At 37.9% G+C, this 18,598-nt stretch overlaps 1 protein-coding gene and 1 pseudogene across 1 annotated transcript in view; one reads left to right on the top strand and one right to left on the bottom strand.

Annotated features, from left to right (window-relative positions):
• Window positions 1-18,598, bottom strand: part of ABL1 (ABL proto-oncogene 1, non-receptor tyrosine kinase) — a 233,068-nt gene that overhangs the window by 185,136 nt on the left and 29,334 nt on the right. The gene's annotated exons all lie outside the window — the stretch shown is intronic.
• On the top strand, window positions 17,776-18,512 carry LOC143673832 (small ribosomal subunit protein uS3 pseudogene; annotated as a pseudogene).

The raw sequence follows: 18,598 nt of genomic DNA, 5'->3' as shown, positions 1-18,598 counted from the left end.
ACTGTGGCTTCATAATATGCCTTAAAGTCAGGCAGCGTGAGACCTCCAGCTTCATTTTTTTCCCTCAAGATACTTTTTAGCAATTCGGGGAACCCTGCCCTTCTAGATAAATTTGTTTATTGGTTTTTCTATTTCTGAAAAGTAAGTTGTTAGGATTTTGATTGGTATTGCGTTGAATCTGTAAATCAATTTAGGTAGAACTGACGTCTTAACTATATTTAGTCTTCCAATCCATGAACACGGTATGCCCTTCCATCTGTTTAGCTCTTCTGTGATTTCTTTTAACAGTTTCTTGTAGTTTTCTTTGTATAGGTCTTTTGTCTCTTTAGTTAAATTTATTCCTAAGTATTTTATTCTTTTAGTTGCAATTGTAAATGGAATTCATTTCTTGATTTCCCCCTCAGCTTGTTCATTACTAGTGTATAGAAACACTACAGATTTTTTGAATGTTGATCTTGTAACCTGCCACTTTGCTGTACTCATTTATTAGCTCTAGTAGTTTTGCTGTGGATTTTTCAGGGTTTTTGACATATTGTATCATATCATCTGCAAACAGTGAGAGTTTTACTTCTTCCTTTCCAATTTTGATGCCTTGTATTTCTTTTTCTTGCCTAATTGCTCTGGCTAGAACTTCCAACACAATGTTGAATAACAGTGGTGATAGTGGATATCCTTGTCTTGTTCCTGATTTTAGGGGGAAAGTTTTCAGTTTTTCACCATTGAGGATGATATTAGCTGTGGGTTTTTCATATATTCCCTTTATCATTTTAAGGAAATTCCCTTGTATTCCTATCCTTTAAAGTGTTTTCAACAGGAAAGGATGTTGAATTTTGTCAAATGCCTTCTCTGCATCAGTTGAAATGATCATGTGATTTTTCTGCATTGATTTGTTGATATGGTGTATTACATTAATTGATTTTCTTATGTTGAACCATCCTTGCATACCTGGGATGAATCCTACTTGGTCATGATGTATAATTCTTTTAATGTGTTGCTGGATTCGATTTGCTAGAATTTTATTGAGCATTTTTGCATCTATATTCATTAGAGAGATTGGTCTGTAGTTTTCTTTTTTTGTAATATCTTTGCCTGGTTTTGGTATGAGGGTGATGGTTGGCTTCATAGAATCAGTTAGGTAGCTTTCCCTCCACTTAGATTTTTTTGAAGAGTTTGAGCAGGATTGGTACTAATTCTTTCTGGAATGTTTGGTAGAATTCACATGTGAAGCCGTCTGGTCCTGGACTTTTCTTTTTGGGAAGCTTTTGAATGACTGATTCAATTTCTTTACTTGTGATTGGTTTGTTGAGGTCATCTATTTCTTCTTGAGTCAAAGCTGGTTGTTCATACCTTTCTAGGAAGTTGTCCATTTCATCTACATTGTTGTATTTATTAGCATAAAGTTGTTCATAGTATCCTGTTATCACCTCCTTTATTTCTGTGGGGTCAGTGGTTATGTCTCCTCTTCCATTTCTGATCTTATTTATTTGCATCCTCTCTCTTCTTCTTTTTGTCAGTTTGCTAAGGGCCCATCAATCTTATTGATTTTCTCATAGAACCAACTTCTGGTTTTACTGATTTTCTCAATTGTTTTCATGTTCTCAATTTCATTTATTTCTGCTCTAATCTTCGTTATTTCTTTCCTTTTGCTTGCTTTGGGGTTAGTTTGCTGTTCTTTCTCCAGTTCTTCCAAGTGGACAGTTAATTCCTGTATTTTTGCCCTTTCTTCTTTTTTGATATAGGCATTTAGGGCAATAAATTTCCCTCTTAGCACTGCCTTTGCTGCATCCCATAAGCTTTGATATGTTGTATTTTCATTTTCATTTGCCTCGAGATATTTACTGATTTCTCTTGTAATTTCTTCCTTGACCCACTGGTTGTTTAAGAGTGTGTTATTGAGCCTCCACATATTTGTGAATTTTCTGGCGCTTTGTCTATTATTGATTTCCAACTTCATTCCCTTATGATCTGAAAAAGTGTTTTGTATGATTTCAGTCTTTTGAAATTTATTGAGACTTGCTTTGTGACCCAGCATATGGTCTATCTTTAAGAATGATCCATGAGCACTTGAGAAAAAGGTGTATCCTGCTGTTGTGGGGTGTAATGTCCTATAAATGTCTGTTAAGTCTAGCTCATTTATTGTAATATTCAAATTCTCTGTTTCTTTATTGATCCTCTGTCTAGATGTTCTGTCCATTGATGAGAGTGGGGAATTGAAGTCTCCAACTATTATGGTAGATGTGTCTATTTCCCTTTTCAGTGTTTGCAGTGTTTGCCTCATGTATTTTGGGGCATTCTGGTTCAGTGCATAAATATTTATGATTGTATGTCTTCATGTTGAATTGTTCCTTTTATTAGTACATAGTATCCTCCTTTGTCTCTTTTAACTGTTTTACATTTGAAGTCTAATTTGTTGGATATTAGTATAGCAACTCCTGCTCTTTTCTGGTTGTTATTTGCATGAAATATCTTTTACCAAACTTTCACTTTCAACCTATGTTTATCTTTGGGTCTAAGATGTGTTTCCTGCAGACAGCATATAGAAGGATCCTGTTTTTTAATCCATTCTGCCAGTCTATGTCTTTTGATTGGGGAGTTCAATCCATTAACATTTAGTGTTATTACTGTTTGGGTAGTACTTTTCTCTACCATTTTGCCTTTTGCATTTTATATGTCATATCTAATTTTCCTTCTTTCTACACTCTTCTCCACACCTCTCTCTTCTGTCTTTTCGTATCTGTCTCTAGTGTTCCCTTTAGTATTTCTTGCAGAGCTGGTCTCTTGGTCACAAATTCTCTCAGTGATTTGTTTGTCTGAAAATGTTTTAATTTCTCCCTCATTTTTGAAGGACAATTTTTCTGGGTATAGAATTCTTGGTTGGTAGTTTTTCTCTTTTAGTAATTTAAACGTATCATCCCACTGTCTTCTCGCCTCCATGGTTTCTGCTGAGAAATCTACACATAGTCTTATTGGGTTTCCCTTGTATGTGATGGATTGCTTTTCTCTTGCTGCTTTCAAGACCCTCTCTTTCACTTTGACCTCTGACATTCTGACTAGTAAGTGTCTTGGAGAATGTCTATTTGGATCTATTCTCTTTGTGGTATGCTGCACTTCTTGGATCTGTAATTTTAGGTCATTCATAAGAGTTGGGAAATTCTCAGTGATAATTTCTTCCATTAGTTTTTCTCCTCATTTTCCCTTCTCTTCTCCTTCCGGGACACCCACAACACGTATATTTGTGCGCTTCATATTATCATTCAGTTCCCTGAGTCCCTGCTCATATTTTTCCATTTTTTCCCCTATAGTTTCTGTTTCTTGTTGGATTTCAGATGTTTCATCCTCCAGTTCACTAATCCTAAATCTGTCTTTCGAAATCTACCATTGTAGGTTTCCATTGTTTTTTTCATCCCTTTTACTGTATCTTTCATCCCCATAAGTTCGGTGATTTGTTTTTCCAGACTTTCCATTTATTCTTTTTGTTCATTCCTTGCCTTCTTCATATCCTCCCTCAATTCACTGATTTGGTTTTTGATGAGTTGTCCTTGTCTGTTCGTATATTCTGAATTAATTATTTCAGCTCTTGTATCTCATTTGAACTACTGATTTGTTCCTTTGACTGGGCCATATTTTCAATTTTCCTGGTGTGATTTGTTATTTTTTGCTGGCGTCTAGACATTTAATTACCTTAATTAGTTTATTCTGGGGATTGCTTTCACTTCTCTTACCTAGGGTTTTCTTGCTAGATGAATTTGTTGTCTATCTGTTCTTTGACCTTCAGTTCAGCTTTTTCAGGACCTCTAGCTTAGGTTTTGTTTAACAGAGGATAATTTTTCAGTTCTTTTTTTCTTGTTTCTTGCCCGGCTTGTTTGGTGCCTTTTCCCTCCCCACCCTTAGGAGGGTCTACTTAGGAATTATAGACTCCAGCCAGGTTTTCCCAGACTAAACTGGCCTCCTATCACGGGGAAGGAGTCACCTGCATCAGTTTTCCCTGAGGGTGAGACCCAGCAGGTTAAAAGCCTTTCCTGTGAAGTCTCTGGGCTCTGTTTTTCTTATCCTGCCCAGTATATGGCGCGTCTGCCTGCGGGCTGCACCAGCAAAAGATGTTGCTGCACTTTTAACTTTGGAAGACTCTCCCTGCTGGGGGCGTGGTGGAGACAGAGTAGAGGTTGTAGGCTGGTTCTAATGGTTTCAAATTACCAAGCCCTGGGGTCTGAATTCCTTGAGGGAGGGATTCCACTGAGTTGTGCTTCACCCCTCCCCTGGGGAAGGCACAGGTGGGAGACAGCCCTGAAAGCAGCCTGGGGCAGTTGCAGTTTCTGCCTGGGGCAGTTGTAACCCGAGAAGTCCAGCCACTGAATCCAGAGGCTGCCAAGTCTCCGTAGTAACACAGCCACTAAAACCTCTGTTTCTTCCCCTTTCCTCTTTTTCCGTGAGCCCAGTGAGCAACCTCCGCCTTGATCAGGTTTAGAGTCTCTTTCCTTACCCTCTGGGAAGCCACCTGTGGGGGAGGGGCGCTGGCCACCACGGTTTGGGGGAGGCTCACAGCCGGTCCAGCTGGTCCAGACTGGGGTACGCTGTTTGTCTGGTCATTGACGTGGCTCCGGGAGCTGTTCTGTACTGTTTCTGGTTATTTAGCAGTTGTTCTGGAGGATGAACTAAAACACACATACTGCTAAGCTGCCATCTTGGCCCCTCCTCTCAAAAATAGATTTTGATGATGAATACACAGCTATATGATGATACTGTGAACCACTGACTGTACACTCCGGATGATTATATGGTATATGAATATACAAGATTTCTCAATTAAAAAAACAAAAAAGACAGGCGGGTTAAGGCAATCCCCCCAACAGGATATACCCAGAGGACTGGAAGATAGGGATGCAAACAGACATCTGCACACCAATGTTCACAGCAGCTTTATACACAATTGCCAAAAGATGGAAACAACCCAAGTGTCCAACAACGAATGGATAAACAAAAAGTGCATATAAATACAATGGAATATTATTCAGCAGTAATCTTGAAGCATGTGACATGGATAAACCTTGAGGATGTTAAGTGAAAGAAGTCAGATGCAAAAGGACAAGTACTATATGATCTCACCAATATGAACTAATTACAGTATGTAAGCTCATGTATATAAAATGTAAAATACAGGTTAACAGGATACAGAATGAGGCTAAAGGATGGGAAGTGGTTGCTTAATATGTGCAGGAGGTCTAAACTAGGTTGAACTTAAAGATATGGAAATGGATAATGGTGATGGTAACCCATTATTGTAAGAATAATTAACAGTGCTGAATAGTGTATGATATGGTGAAAAGGTGAAGTCATGTATGTCACCAGAAGGAAAGGTGGAAGTTAAAACATGGGTATGTGTAACACGGTAAATCTTGTAGTGAACAATTTTCATGATTAAGTGTACAAATCATGGACTAGAAAAATGTACTACACTATTGTAGGGAGTTAATAATAGAGTGTTATTGGGAAAAAATCATACCTATTACAAACTATGGACTATAGTTAACAGTTATATTTTAGTATTCATTCATCATCAGTAACAAATGTACCAAACCAATATTATGGATAAATAATAGGGGGGATAAGGAGTATGGGAAGATTTGTGTTTTCTTTTTTGGAGTAGTGAAAATATTCTAAAATTCATCATGGGGATGTGTGTACAACTTTGTGATGATACTGTGAGCTAGTAATTGCACACATCAGATGGGTAGTATGGTGTGTGTGTATGTATTTCAATAGAATTGCATTAAAAAATAGATCAAGAATCTAAATATAAGAGCTAAAACCATAAAATTCCTACAAGAATATATAGGAGCAAATCTTTATGACCTGGGTTTCAGCAATGGATTCTTAGATACACAACGCCACAGCAACATGGAAGCATGGAGCCCACAGGAGTGCACAGACGGAGAGACAGGGACTAGGAAGTAAACCAAGCCACATTCCTTGAATGTGCTACTCTCATCAGTGCAGCCCCATAACTCGCAATTTACCCCACACCCCACGTACCTGAATCCCATCACCCACCCCCACTCCCCACACTCCAAGAACCCCTGTCACACCAATCCCCAGCACGTGCACTCGCCCCCCACCCCTACCCCAGGTGCAACCCAGCCCACCTTTCCTGCACCACTCCCAAGCACTACCTCCCCCTCCCTGCTCCCTGCAGGCTATCACTAGTGCATAAAGGCTACGGGTACAGACCTCTGTACCCAGGCTACACCCACCCCCTGCCCTAGTGTCACACAGCCTCACCCTGGCACCCTGAGCTCTGCATATCAGTTTACAGCACTCCAAGACCTGCACAGGCATTTGGTCCACAGTCATGCCCCTCAGCTCTGGGAACATCAGTTTACGGCACTCCTAGACCCGAGTATGCGCACAGCTGTCAGTCATGCCCCTCAGCTCTGGGAAAATCAGTTTATGGCATTTCTAGACCTATGCATGCACATGGCCCCCAGTCACTTCCTTCAGCTCTGGGAACAACAGTTTAAGGTATTCCTAGACCTGTGCAAGCACATGGCCCTCAGCCTTGATTCTCAGCTCTGAGAAAGCACTGACCTGAACAGTCAGGCCACATTCACCCCCCCAGCCTATGAAGGCATAAGCTGACCTGCTACCATAGCTCCGCACCTGCATACAAAGGGCCCCATGCCTTAGACCAGTGCACACCAGGGTTGTGCCCCCAGACCTGTACACACACACAGCTACATCCTCCCTGGCTACTAGGCAGCCATATTCATAAGCACCAGTGTAACATCCTCAACTTATGCCTTTACCTGCACTGCAACACATCACAACACTGTTCTGCCCCACCCTATACCCTACATTCTGCTACACATCCACCCTACAAACAGAAAGCTTTAGACTACTGAAGGGAATCAACTCTCAAAGTAAATCAATCAAGATATTTACATGCAATGAAAACAAGACAAGATCACTAAGCCTATCAGAATGCAGACAGATATAGCCCAGCCTAACAACCAAAGTAAAACACCAAAGGAAAAACAGATGTTGGAACAACTAATCAAAGATGTTCATATAATTCTACTTAATAAAATAAGTGGGATGGCTAATGACATAAAGGAGATCAAGAAGACAGTAGAAGAGCATAAAGAGGAATTTAAAAGAATAAACTGAAAAATAGCAAATATGACAGAGATTAAAGACTCTGCTGACCAAATAAAAAACATACTAGAGGCATATAACAGCAGATTTGAAGAGACAGAAGAAAGAATAAGCAATATAGAGGATAGGATAACTGATTTCGAACACTCAAAATAGCAAATCGAAAAAAAGATGGAAAACCTTGAATTGGATCTCAGGGAAATGATAGACAAATCAAAGTGCACAAACATAAGAATCACTCATGTCCCAGAAGGAAAAGAGAGGAGTAAAGGGCTAGGAAGAGTAACTGAGTATATAATGAGGGAAAACTTCCCAATTCTTATAAAGGACATAAATAACAAGTCAAAGAAGCCCAACGAACTCCAAACAGAATAAATCCAGATAGGCCTTCCCCAAGATACATACTAATCAATCTGTCAAATATTGAAGAAAAGCAGAAAATTCTGAAAGCAGCAAGAGAAAAACAATCTACTATATACAAGGAAAACCACATAAGACTGAGTTCAGACTACTCAACTGGCACCAGAGAGGTGAGAAGGCAATGGTATGATATATTTAAGATCCTGAAAGAGAAAGACTTCCAGCCAAGAATTCTGTACCCAGCCAAATTGTCCTTTAAAACTGAGGGAGAGATTAAAATTTTCACAGATAAACAAATCCTGAAAGAATCTGTCAACAAGAGACTGGCCCTAACAGGAATACTAAAGGGAGCTCTGCCAGTCGAAAAAAAAAAAAGACAGGAGAATGGGATCTGGAGGAGGGCACAGAATTGAAGAGTACCAGTAAGGGTAACTTAAAGGATAAAAAGAGAAAAAGGGAAAAGAATATACAGGTGTGACAAACAAAATAAAAAAGATAAGATGGTGAATTCAAAAACTGCCTTTTCAGTAACAACTTTGAATGTTAATGGATTAAACATACCAATTAAGATACAGATTGGCAGAATGGATTAAGAAATATAATCCAGATACATGCTGCTTACAAGAGACTCATCTTAGATGCAAGAATGCAAATAGATTGAAAATGAAAGAATGGAAAAAGATTTTCCAAGCAAGTTGTAACCAAAACAAAGCAGAAGTAGCTATACTAATATCAGATAAAATAGACTTTAAATGTAAAGACATCATAAGAGGCAAAGAAGGACACTATATAATAATTAAAGAGACAATTCACCAAGAAGATATAACAATCATAAACATATATGCTCCTAATTGAGGAGCTCCAAAGAACGTGAGACAGACATTGGCAAAACAGAAGGGAGCGATAGATGTTTCAACAATAACAGTAGGAAACTTAAGTATAGCACTCTCCTCTATAGATAGAGCAACCAGACAGAAGATCAACAAGGAAACAGAGAAGTCAAACAACTTGATAAATGAATTAGACCTAACAGACATATATAGGTCACTGTACCCCATAACACAAGGATAAACATTCTTCTCTAGTGCTCATAGAACATTCTCCAGGATAGACCATATCCTGGGGCACAAAATAGGTCTTTATAAATTTAAAAACATTGAAACTACTCAAGACACTTTCTCTGATTACAATTGAATGAAGCTGATTCTCAATAACCACCAAAGAATGAGAACGTTCACAAATATACAGAGATTAAATAACACAATCTTAAACAACCAGTGAGTCAAAGAAGAAATTGCTAGAGAAATCAGAAGCTATCTGGAAACAAATGAAAATGAGAATACAACTTAGAACTTACAGGATGCAGCAAAGGCTGTGTTGAGAGGGAAATTTTTTGCCCTAAATTGTTATATTAAAAAACAAAAAAGAGGGTGGGCAATGGCGGCTCAGTTGCAGAGTTATCACCTGCCATGTCAGAGACCCAGGTTCGATTCCCGGATCCTGCTCATGCAAAAAAAAACAAGAAAGAGCAAAACTCAAGGATTTAACAGCTCACCTGGAGGAACTTAAGAATAGCAAACAAACCCCAAAACAAATAGAAAACAAATGACATCCACTGCAGTTGGAGCATATAAATTATGTGGTAAAAAGAACCATTACTCCTCACAAATGTCCATCCTTTAAGTTCAGTGAAAACCAGGGGCAACCAGAGAACATACGTAATAGGAACCAGTAAACCATCAGTGGGCCTAGGAATGAGTTTCACACCATGACAAAGAATTAGGACTATAGGGTAAAATATCGGTAAATCCCACTGATGTGAACCGACATTCGAGAATAAACTTGGAATATGTCATTGGTAACAGAGTCCAGCAGGAGTTAGAAACAGGGTAAGATAATGGGTAATTGGAGCTGAAGGGATACAGACTGTGCAACAGGACTAGATACAAAAACTCAAAAATGGACAGCACAATAGTACCTAATTGTAAAGAAATCACGTTAAAACACTGAATGAAGCTGCATCTGAGCTATAGGTTTTTTTCTGTCTGTCTGTTTGTTTGTCTTTTTTTTTTCTTTTTCCTTTTCTTTTTTTTTACTATTATTATTTTTACTTTTTTCTCTATATTAACATTCTATATCTTTTTCTGTTGTTTTGCTAGTTCTTTTCCTAAATCGATGCAAATGTACTAAGAAATGATGATCATGCATCTATGTGATGATGTTAAGAATTACTGATTGCATTCCTGCTTTCCCTCCTCTTCTACAAGTCTCCCATGATGTCAGACAGCCCCACGACTAGCATTCATACATAAAGCAGCCTATTCCTTAGTTTATGGACTTTGTATTTAAGCACAGAGAAGGCAAATTTCCAGGTCATTTTCAGCCATACATCTGGGTACAAAGACATGGCTTTGTACCATGTATTTGTGGCCATTCATTATGAGATTCATTACGAATTTACTGATGACTCCTCTATAAGCCAAAAAGGAAAACTTTATTTAAATTAAAGGATCATAATTTATCAACTCTTCTGATACATATTCTTACAAAGCAATGAAATGACTTACAGGTACCCACAGAAAGTAAGTCATACCAGGGTTTGGTCAACTTATAAAATCCATCCAAAAAATATGACTTCCTAATTTAGAAGCACTGTAACCAAAACGACCTCGGCAAAAATGTTCTCAAGATTATGCAAGCTTCAGTTACAAACTGCTACCTATCATAACTTGCCAAACCCTAACCAAAACCAATCTTGCCAACCCTAAAGAATACCTAGGGCATTATATAAGATTCTACATAGGTTCCATGCACTAGGATAACTTTCCGGAAACCTGCAACTTCCAGATGGGTCCCTGGACCAGATAAGCCCTGAAATGCTGAGGGTCCAGCCTCTCCAGAATATCATCAACTAGTTCCATACCCCTATCCCATACTGCTGACAACCCCTTCCAACATGAAGTGGCTAGAATGGGCATAGCCCAAAATCCCTACAGAAAGGGAGAAAGATCAAAGGTGATGATAGAGTTATACAGAGAAGGTAGGGTTTAACAAATGAGTATGAGTGCTGAATCATACGGCAACGTCTTTTAGTCTCCAGTACTTTAGAGCAGCTAGAAGTAAAACCCTAAAATTGTGGAGGTAAAACCCAAACCAAACTCTGAGATCTGTTCTACAAGTAATTGTTGCAATGTGCTTTGAAATTGATTGTTTTTAGTATATATGTTATTTTTCACAAAAAAGAAGAAAATATTTCTTCTAGTCACCAGTGTTTTGGAGTAGCTAGAAGGAAAAATCTGAAATAGTGGGACAGTAACCCATAACAAACTCTGAAATATGTTCTTTGTCTCCTTATTGAAGTGTTCTTTGAAAATCACTGCTTTTTTTCCTTTTCTTTGTATATATCTTATATTTAACAATAAAAAACATTTTTAAAAATCAATTTTACAATTTTACAAAAAATTGTAAAATTTTAAAAATTTACAAATGGGTTCACACTTACAGGAATGTGGATAGCTTTTGTTTTAGTTTTACTTTTTATTTTGAAATAATTTCAAACATACAGAACAGTTGCAAAAAAAAAAAAAAAACCGATACAGAGAACTTCATCATACTCCTAACGCCCCCTAATACCAAGATCTACCAATTTCAACATTTTGCCACCTTTGTCCATCCGTCCTCCCTCCCTCCCTTCTTCCCTCCGCATCTATCCTCCCTCTTCCCCACCCACCTACCCACCTACCCATTTTAATGAGCATTTAAGAGCAGATTTTACATATCATACTCCTCAAACAACACATAATTCAAGGATAATCCCTTATATAATCACCTTAAGTACAGTTATCAAGTTTAAGAAATTTAACATTGATATAAAGCTTTCATTCCCTATTCTAATTTTTTTCATGTTCCCAGTAATGTCCTTTTGAACATTTTCTCCTCCATTCTTAGATCCTATCCAGTATCATGTATTGCTTTTAGTTGTCGTTATCTCTTTAGTTTCTTTTTTAAAACTGGGGAAACATATATACAACATAAATTGTCTCATCCCAGCTCCTCCCAGGATTAATTATATTTACTATGTTGCATTAGCCTCACCACCTTCCATTACTATAAATTTCTCATCACCCCAAAAAGAAACCCTTTACCCATTAGCATTAACTCTCCATCGTCCCTGTCCCCCAACCCTGGAAACCTGTACTCTAATTTCTGTTTATGAGCCTGCATATTTTCCAATATTTGCTTTGTAGTTACCATGATCTTAAATTTAACATCCTAAATCTCTAATATGCTCATTTGCTTAGAGACCAACTTAACTTCAATGATATACAGAAACTATGTTCCTTTATCCCTACCTTCTACCTTCCCCTACCTTTATGTAGTTCTCGTCACAAATTACATACCTACACATTATGAGTCTAAAACTATTAATTTATCATTGCATTTTATGCATTTGCCTTTTAGATTCTACAGGAAGTAAAAAGTGGAGATAAAAATTTAAAAAACAATAATATTGGCTAAAAAAATGTTCTCAGGATACCTATATTTTCCTTACTTTGATTTTACCTCAACTAGGATATGATCAATTTTCGTTTCAACAGCAATTAAAGTATCACTGATCTTGCTGATTGAACTTCAAAAGACTTTCTGAGTCAAATTATCCCTGATTGGATAAATTATAGAAACATAAGTTGTTTTTATAAAATATAGCTATTTTAAGAATAATAAATTATTCCTCACATATATATTTTCAGAAGGCTTTTCTCTATTGTGCCTCTATCATAAACAACAAAAGAGCCCTCAAAAGAAAAAAAAAGGAAAAAAAAAGTTTAACTGACAATGGCATGATCCTGAATAAGCCAGTGTCAAGGAAAACACTATTAATTAAACATCATGTCTCATGTCCCAGACAAAATAATAGAGTTATGCAAGTGGCTTGTAACTAATAGGTAGTATAAGCAATATACTTTCCTGTATTTAAAGAGCTCACTGCTAGAATGAAAACTCACGTATCACACACAAGAAAAACATCACAATTCTCTGAGGGGAAAAAATTTTCCCTTACATTGAATCTACTAAATAATATATATTGCTTTAAATGGTGGTGGGGGAGTAACTGCTATTATTATTCATAATAACATGCTTTAACCTTTGCATGTGTTCATGTTTATCAAACAAATCATCTTATTTCAACAACTACCTCAAATATGCTTGTGAAAAAGAAACCCTCCAAATAGGCTATTAATAAGTGTAAAGGGCCCCCCAAAAAGAACAAATTTGGAGGATTCAGACTTTCTGATTTTAAACATATTACAAAGTTACACTAATCAAAACAGCATGGAACTATCACAAGGACAGACATATAGACCAATGGAATCAAATGGAGAGTTCAGAAATCAAACTCACATCTATGGTCACTTGAATTTTTTTTTTTTGTATGCTGTATGGCAAGATTACATTTCATCATTTTTCCATGTGAGAAACCTGTTATTGCAGCACCAATTTGTTGAATATTTGTTTGTTTGTTTTGCTTGTTTGTTTGTTTTTCAGGAAGTGCATGCACCAGGAATCAAATCTGGATCTCCCATATGGCAGGTGAGAATTCTACTGCAAACTACCCTTGCACTGCCTATGGCCACTTGATTTTTAACAAGGGTGCCAACTCCACTCAATGGGGAAGGAATAGTCTCTTCAACAGATGGTGCTAGGAAAGCTGGAGATTCATATACAAAAGAATAAATGTGAAAAATAAAAAAATAAATTACAACAAAAAAAGAATAAAAGAATAAATGTGGACCCCTACCTCACACCACATAGAAAAATTAACACGGAATGGGTCAACAACCTAAATATAAGACCTAAAACTATAATACTCCTTGAAGAAAACATAGGGAAGCATCTTCAGGACCTTGTATTAGACAATGGTTTCCTATACTTTACACCCAAAGCATGAGCAATAAGAGAAAAAAAAAACAGATAAATCGGACTTCATTATGAAAGTAAAAAGTCAGCCTACAAAATGGGAGAAAATATGTAAAAACCACATCTAATAAGGGTTTAATTTCCAGAACATATAAAGAAATCCTACAGCTCTACCACAAAAAGACAAATAGGCCAATCTAAAATTGAGCAAAAGGCTTGAAGTGGACATTTCTCCAAAGATGATATATGAATGGCCAAAAAGCACATAAAAAGATGCTCAACATCACTAGCCATTAGAGAAATGTAAATAAGAACAATAATTTCGCACCCACTTAGAATGGCTACTTTAAAAAAACAAAACAAAAACATAAAACAGCAAGTGTTAGAGAGGATGTGGAGAAATAGGAACCCACATTCATTGTTGGTGGAAATGTAAGATGGTACAGCACCTGTGTAAAACAGTTTGGCAGTTCCTTAGAAAATTAAACACAGAATCCAAAGAACTGAAAGCAGGAACTTGAACAGATATATTGTACACCAATGTTCACAGTAGTGTTATTCACAAGAGCCAAAACACGGAAGCAATCCAAGTGTCCATGAACATCTGAATGGATAAGAAAAATGTGATATATACACACAGATGGAATATTATTCAGCCTTAAGCTCTGATAGATGCCATAGTAGGGATGAATCTTGAAAGCATTATGTTGTTTAAAATAAACCAGGCACAAAAGGACAAATATTGTATGTATCTACTTACATGAAATATCTAGAACAGGCAAATTCATAGAAATAGAAAGTAGATTAGTGCTTATAAGGAGCTGTGGAAGGAGAGAATGGGAAATTATTACACAACAAATACAGAGCTTTTGTCTGGGGTCATGATAAAATCTTGATAATGGATAGTGATGAAGGTAGCACAACATTGTGAATGAGCAAAAAAACCACTGAAATGTACACTTAGTAATGGTTAAAATGGGAAATTTTGTGTTGCCACAATAAAAATATTTCAATTACAAAAAAAAAAGGAACGAAGTTCTGATACATGCAACATGAATGAACTTTGAGGTCATGTTGAGTGAAATAAGCCAGACCCAAAAGAGCGAATAATGTATGATCTCACTGACATGAAATAATTAGAATAAGCAAACTGTTAGATTGAAAATCTACAATAGAGGTTACTGGGGAATGGGCTTGTTCTAGTTTGCTAGCTGCCGGAATGCAACACACCAGAGATGGACTGGCTTTCAATAAAAGGGGATTTATTTAGTTAACATATAGTTCTTCAGAGGAAAGGCAGCTAACTTTCAACTGAGGTTCTTTCTTACATGGGAAGGCCAAGGGCAATCTCTGCTGGCCTTCTCTCCAGGCCTCTAGGTTCCAACATCTTTCCCCGGGGTGATTCCTTTTTGCATCTCCAAAGGCCTGGGCTGAGCTGCAAGTGCTGAGATGAAGATTGCTGAGAAGAGGAGTGCTGAGATGAGGATTGCTGAGCCACTCGGGCTGTGCTATGTTCAGCTCTCTCATTTAAGCTATCAGCCAATTAAATCAAACATCATTCATTGCAGAAGTCTCCTAGCTGACTGAAGATGTAATCAGCAACAGATGAGGTTCAAATGCCATTAGCTCATGTCCACAGCAATAGAATCAGGCACCTTCACCTGGCCAAGCTGACACCTGAATCTAACTACCACAGGGGTACAGGTGGAAATAGAGAATTAAGGCTTAAAATGTACAGAATTTCTCTTTGGATTGATGAGAAAATTTTGGTAATGGATGGTGATGATGGAAGTAGAACACTGTAAATACAATTTATGGCACTGAATTACATATTTGAATATGGTAAAAAGGGTAAATTTTAGCTTGTATATATACTATTAGAATTAAAAAAAAATTAAATCCACGGAACTGCACAACACATTGAATCCTAAATTAAGGCATGGATTATAGTTAAGAGTATAATTATTAAAATGTGCTTTCATCAATTGCAAAAAATATACTATACCAATGCAAGGAAGTATTTTATGCATGATTCTTCTGTAAGCCAACAACTTCTCCAATTAAAAAAATTATAATAAAAACAAAGGAAAAATTAAAATTAAAAAACAAGACAGAGGTACCCAGGAAACTTTATTCCACCCCCACCAAAAAAAAAAAAGAGAGAGAAACTAAAGAGATAATTAAATTCAATACATGATACCAAGGGTGGAAGAGAAAAGGCTCAAAAGGACATTATTGGGACATACGAAAAAACTGAAATATACAGTGTACACTTTACATCAATGTTAAATTTTTTTAACTTGATAATTGCACTGAAGGTGATAAGTAAATATCCTTGTTCATAGGAAGTGTATATGGAAATATTATTTGTTCAAGGAGTATGATGTGTACAGCCTGTTCTCATATGTTCACAAACTAGATAGACAGAGATATTAGAAAGATAGATAGAAAGTGATATGGCAAAGGTGGCAAAATATTTAAATTGGTGGATCTGGGAATCCGGATGGGGGTTAAATTGGAGTTCTCTTTGTAGGGTTTTTATTATTTTTGCAACTGTCCTGTAAAACCTGAAATTATTTCAACATATAAAGTTAAAAATGATTAGGTTAGTGCCTCAAATACAGTTAGCACTTAACTATTATTAGTAGTAGTCTACGTAAGGAAAGGCAAGTGAAATACTATTGTATGACACTTCTTTCCTACTTAAGCAACGTTTTGATTGTATCTTCACAAGCTATGATTCTTTGCATTTGGACTTCTTTTTTGGTTTACTTCTAATAGACCATTAGTCCTCTAGAAAGAATCCTGTACTGAAGAAGAGACTATTTTACAGTAAGGCAAAGAAAACAAACAGTGGTCACAATTGTGCAGTCTTCAAAGAATACGCTGGAATTGAGCTAAGCCTTATAAAAGATACCTCCATCTGTGTTTTTCACCAGTCTTTGCCCCTTAAGCAACAAGAACCAGCAAGAGCACTCAGCAGGCTTTACAATTCTGCCTGCTCTTTCCCTGCAATACATCTGAAACAAACATAAAAGCTCCTTAAACCAGAGGTCCTGTGCTCTTTTAAACATGACCAGAAAAAGTTAGCATCATTGTGTGAGATGCCAACTCCAGGAACAAGCAGCTGGAGGGCTGGGATGGCTAACCGAGTCAGTTCATGAGAAAATGAAAAGCAAATTGTTGGCAGTGGCCAGGCCCCAACACCTACCTCAGGAACTGAATTTTAAAGCAATATAACTAACATTATGTCTAACAAAGTGATGTTATTGCAAAGCAGTTTCAAAAATATATTGATAGATATAATTAGTACACTGTGGTAGGGAGAATTAAGGATATCTTCATAACATAAAATTATCAATTTTACAAGGTAGAAAACAAGTATGAAAGTATTACATAATCCAATGAGAGCTACACAAATACAAGAAAATGAAACATCATCTGACAATGGAATAAGTCATTTTTCATTCTAAGAAAAGGAGGGGGATAACCAATGAGGTTAAAATGTGTTACTTTTTCACTGAGAATGCTGGTGGCAACTAAAAGTAAGCCCAACTCAAAATGGCTTAAATATTAAGGAAATTTATTATGTCAGATTCAAAGTCCAGAAGTAAGGTAGATTCAGCAGCTTCATACCATTCTCACTCTCCCGCCTCTTTCCTCCATAGCGTCTCAGCTCCATCCTAAGGACAGCTGCCTCAGGGTTTTACACTGGCTACTAGAAGCAAAGAGGAAGAGTGTCACCTCCAGCACCAGGGAATAAAGACCTTGCCTTCAGTCTGGCTGGATCAATTCAGGGTACGTGCCCACTTTGGACCAAAAACTATTCATAGGCAAAGGGATTACTATGATTGGCTTAGACCAGTGATTCTCAATCTTAGCTGCCTGTTAGAATCATCTGGGGAGTTTTTAAAAATCAAAATAAAACAAAACCTGATGCTTAGGCTTCTCTCCAGACAAATTAAATTAATTTCTAGGGGTGGAACATGGAAACGCTATTTTTCAGCACCTGAGGAGACCCTAACACATGGCCAGGACTGAAAACCATATAATCAAAACATGCCTCTGGAGTTGGGATGGGGCAGTTCCTTGTGAGATACATGGGCAGTATAGGGGCAGAGATAATGGATGCCACAGAGGCAACCAACTAGGCCCTCCACAGTCACTTGCTTAAATATCTGCCACACAAAGAACTTGGTGAGATGGCTCACTGGTGAGAAGGGTCACTGAAAGATAAATACGTCTTTTAAACATTTTCAAAATGCTCAACCTCACTCACAAGAGCTATATTTATAGTTACCTTAAAACTATACTAAGCCTTTTCTTTTGGAGGCACACAGTGGCAAGATGGCAGTGCAAATTTCCAAGAAGAGGAAGTTTGTTGCTGATGGCATCTTCAAAGCTGAACTGAGTTTCTCACTTGGGAGCTAGATGAAGATGGCTACTGTGGAGCTGAGGTTCGAGTTATACCAACCAGGACAGAGATCACTGTTCTAGCCACCAAGACGCAGAATGTTCTCAGTGAGAAAGGCCGAAGGATCCAGGAATTGACTGTTGTAGTTCAGAAGAGATTTGGCTTCCCTGAAGGCAGTGTAGAGCTTTATGCTGAAAAGGTGGCCACATGAGGTCTCTGTACCATTGCCCCAGGCAGTGTCTCTGCATTACAAACTCCTAGGGGGGCTTACTGGGCAGAGGGCCTGCTATGGTGTCCTATGACTTATCATGGGGCCAAGGACTGCAAGGTCGTGCTATCTGGGAAACTCTGAGGACAGAGGGCTAAATCCATGAAGTTTGTGGATGGCTTAATGATCCACAGTGGGGACCCTGCTAACTACAATGTTAATACCATGGTGCACCATGTGCAGCTCAGACAGAGTGTGCTGGGCATCAAAGTGAAGATCAAGCTGCCCTGGGACCCCAGTGGTAAAAAAAAGACTGGTCCTAAGAAAGCCCTGCCTAACCATGACGATAAGATCCTGCCCACCACTCCCATCTCAGAGCAGAAGGGTAGGAAGCCAGAGCTGCCTGCCATGCCCTAGCCAGTCCCTACTGCATACCAAGCTTTCCTTGGCAGCTGGATCTGAAGCCTCGATATTGCTTTTAAAATAAAACTGTTTAAAAAGGCACATGGGGCTTTCTCCGCCGGCCCGCAGCAGCCGAGCCGCCCGCC

This window comes from Tamandua tetradactyla, chromosome 2, assembly GCF_023851605.1.
Source record: "Tamandua tetradactyla isolate mTamTet1 chromosome 2, mTamTet1.pri, whole genome shotgun sequence".
In the NCBI taxonomy this organism is placed as follows: Eukaryota; Metazoa; Chordata; class Mammalia; order Pilosa; family Myrmecophagidae; genus Tamandua; species Tamandua tetradactyla.
This window is presented reverse-complemented; position numbering and strand designations above follow the sequence as displayed.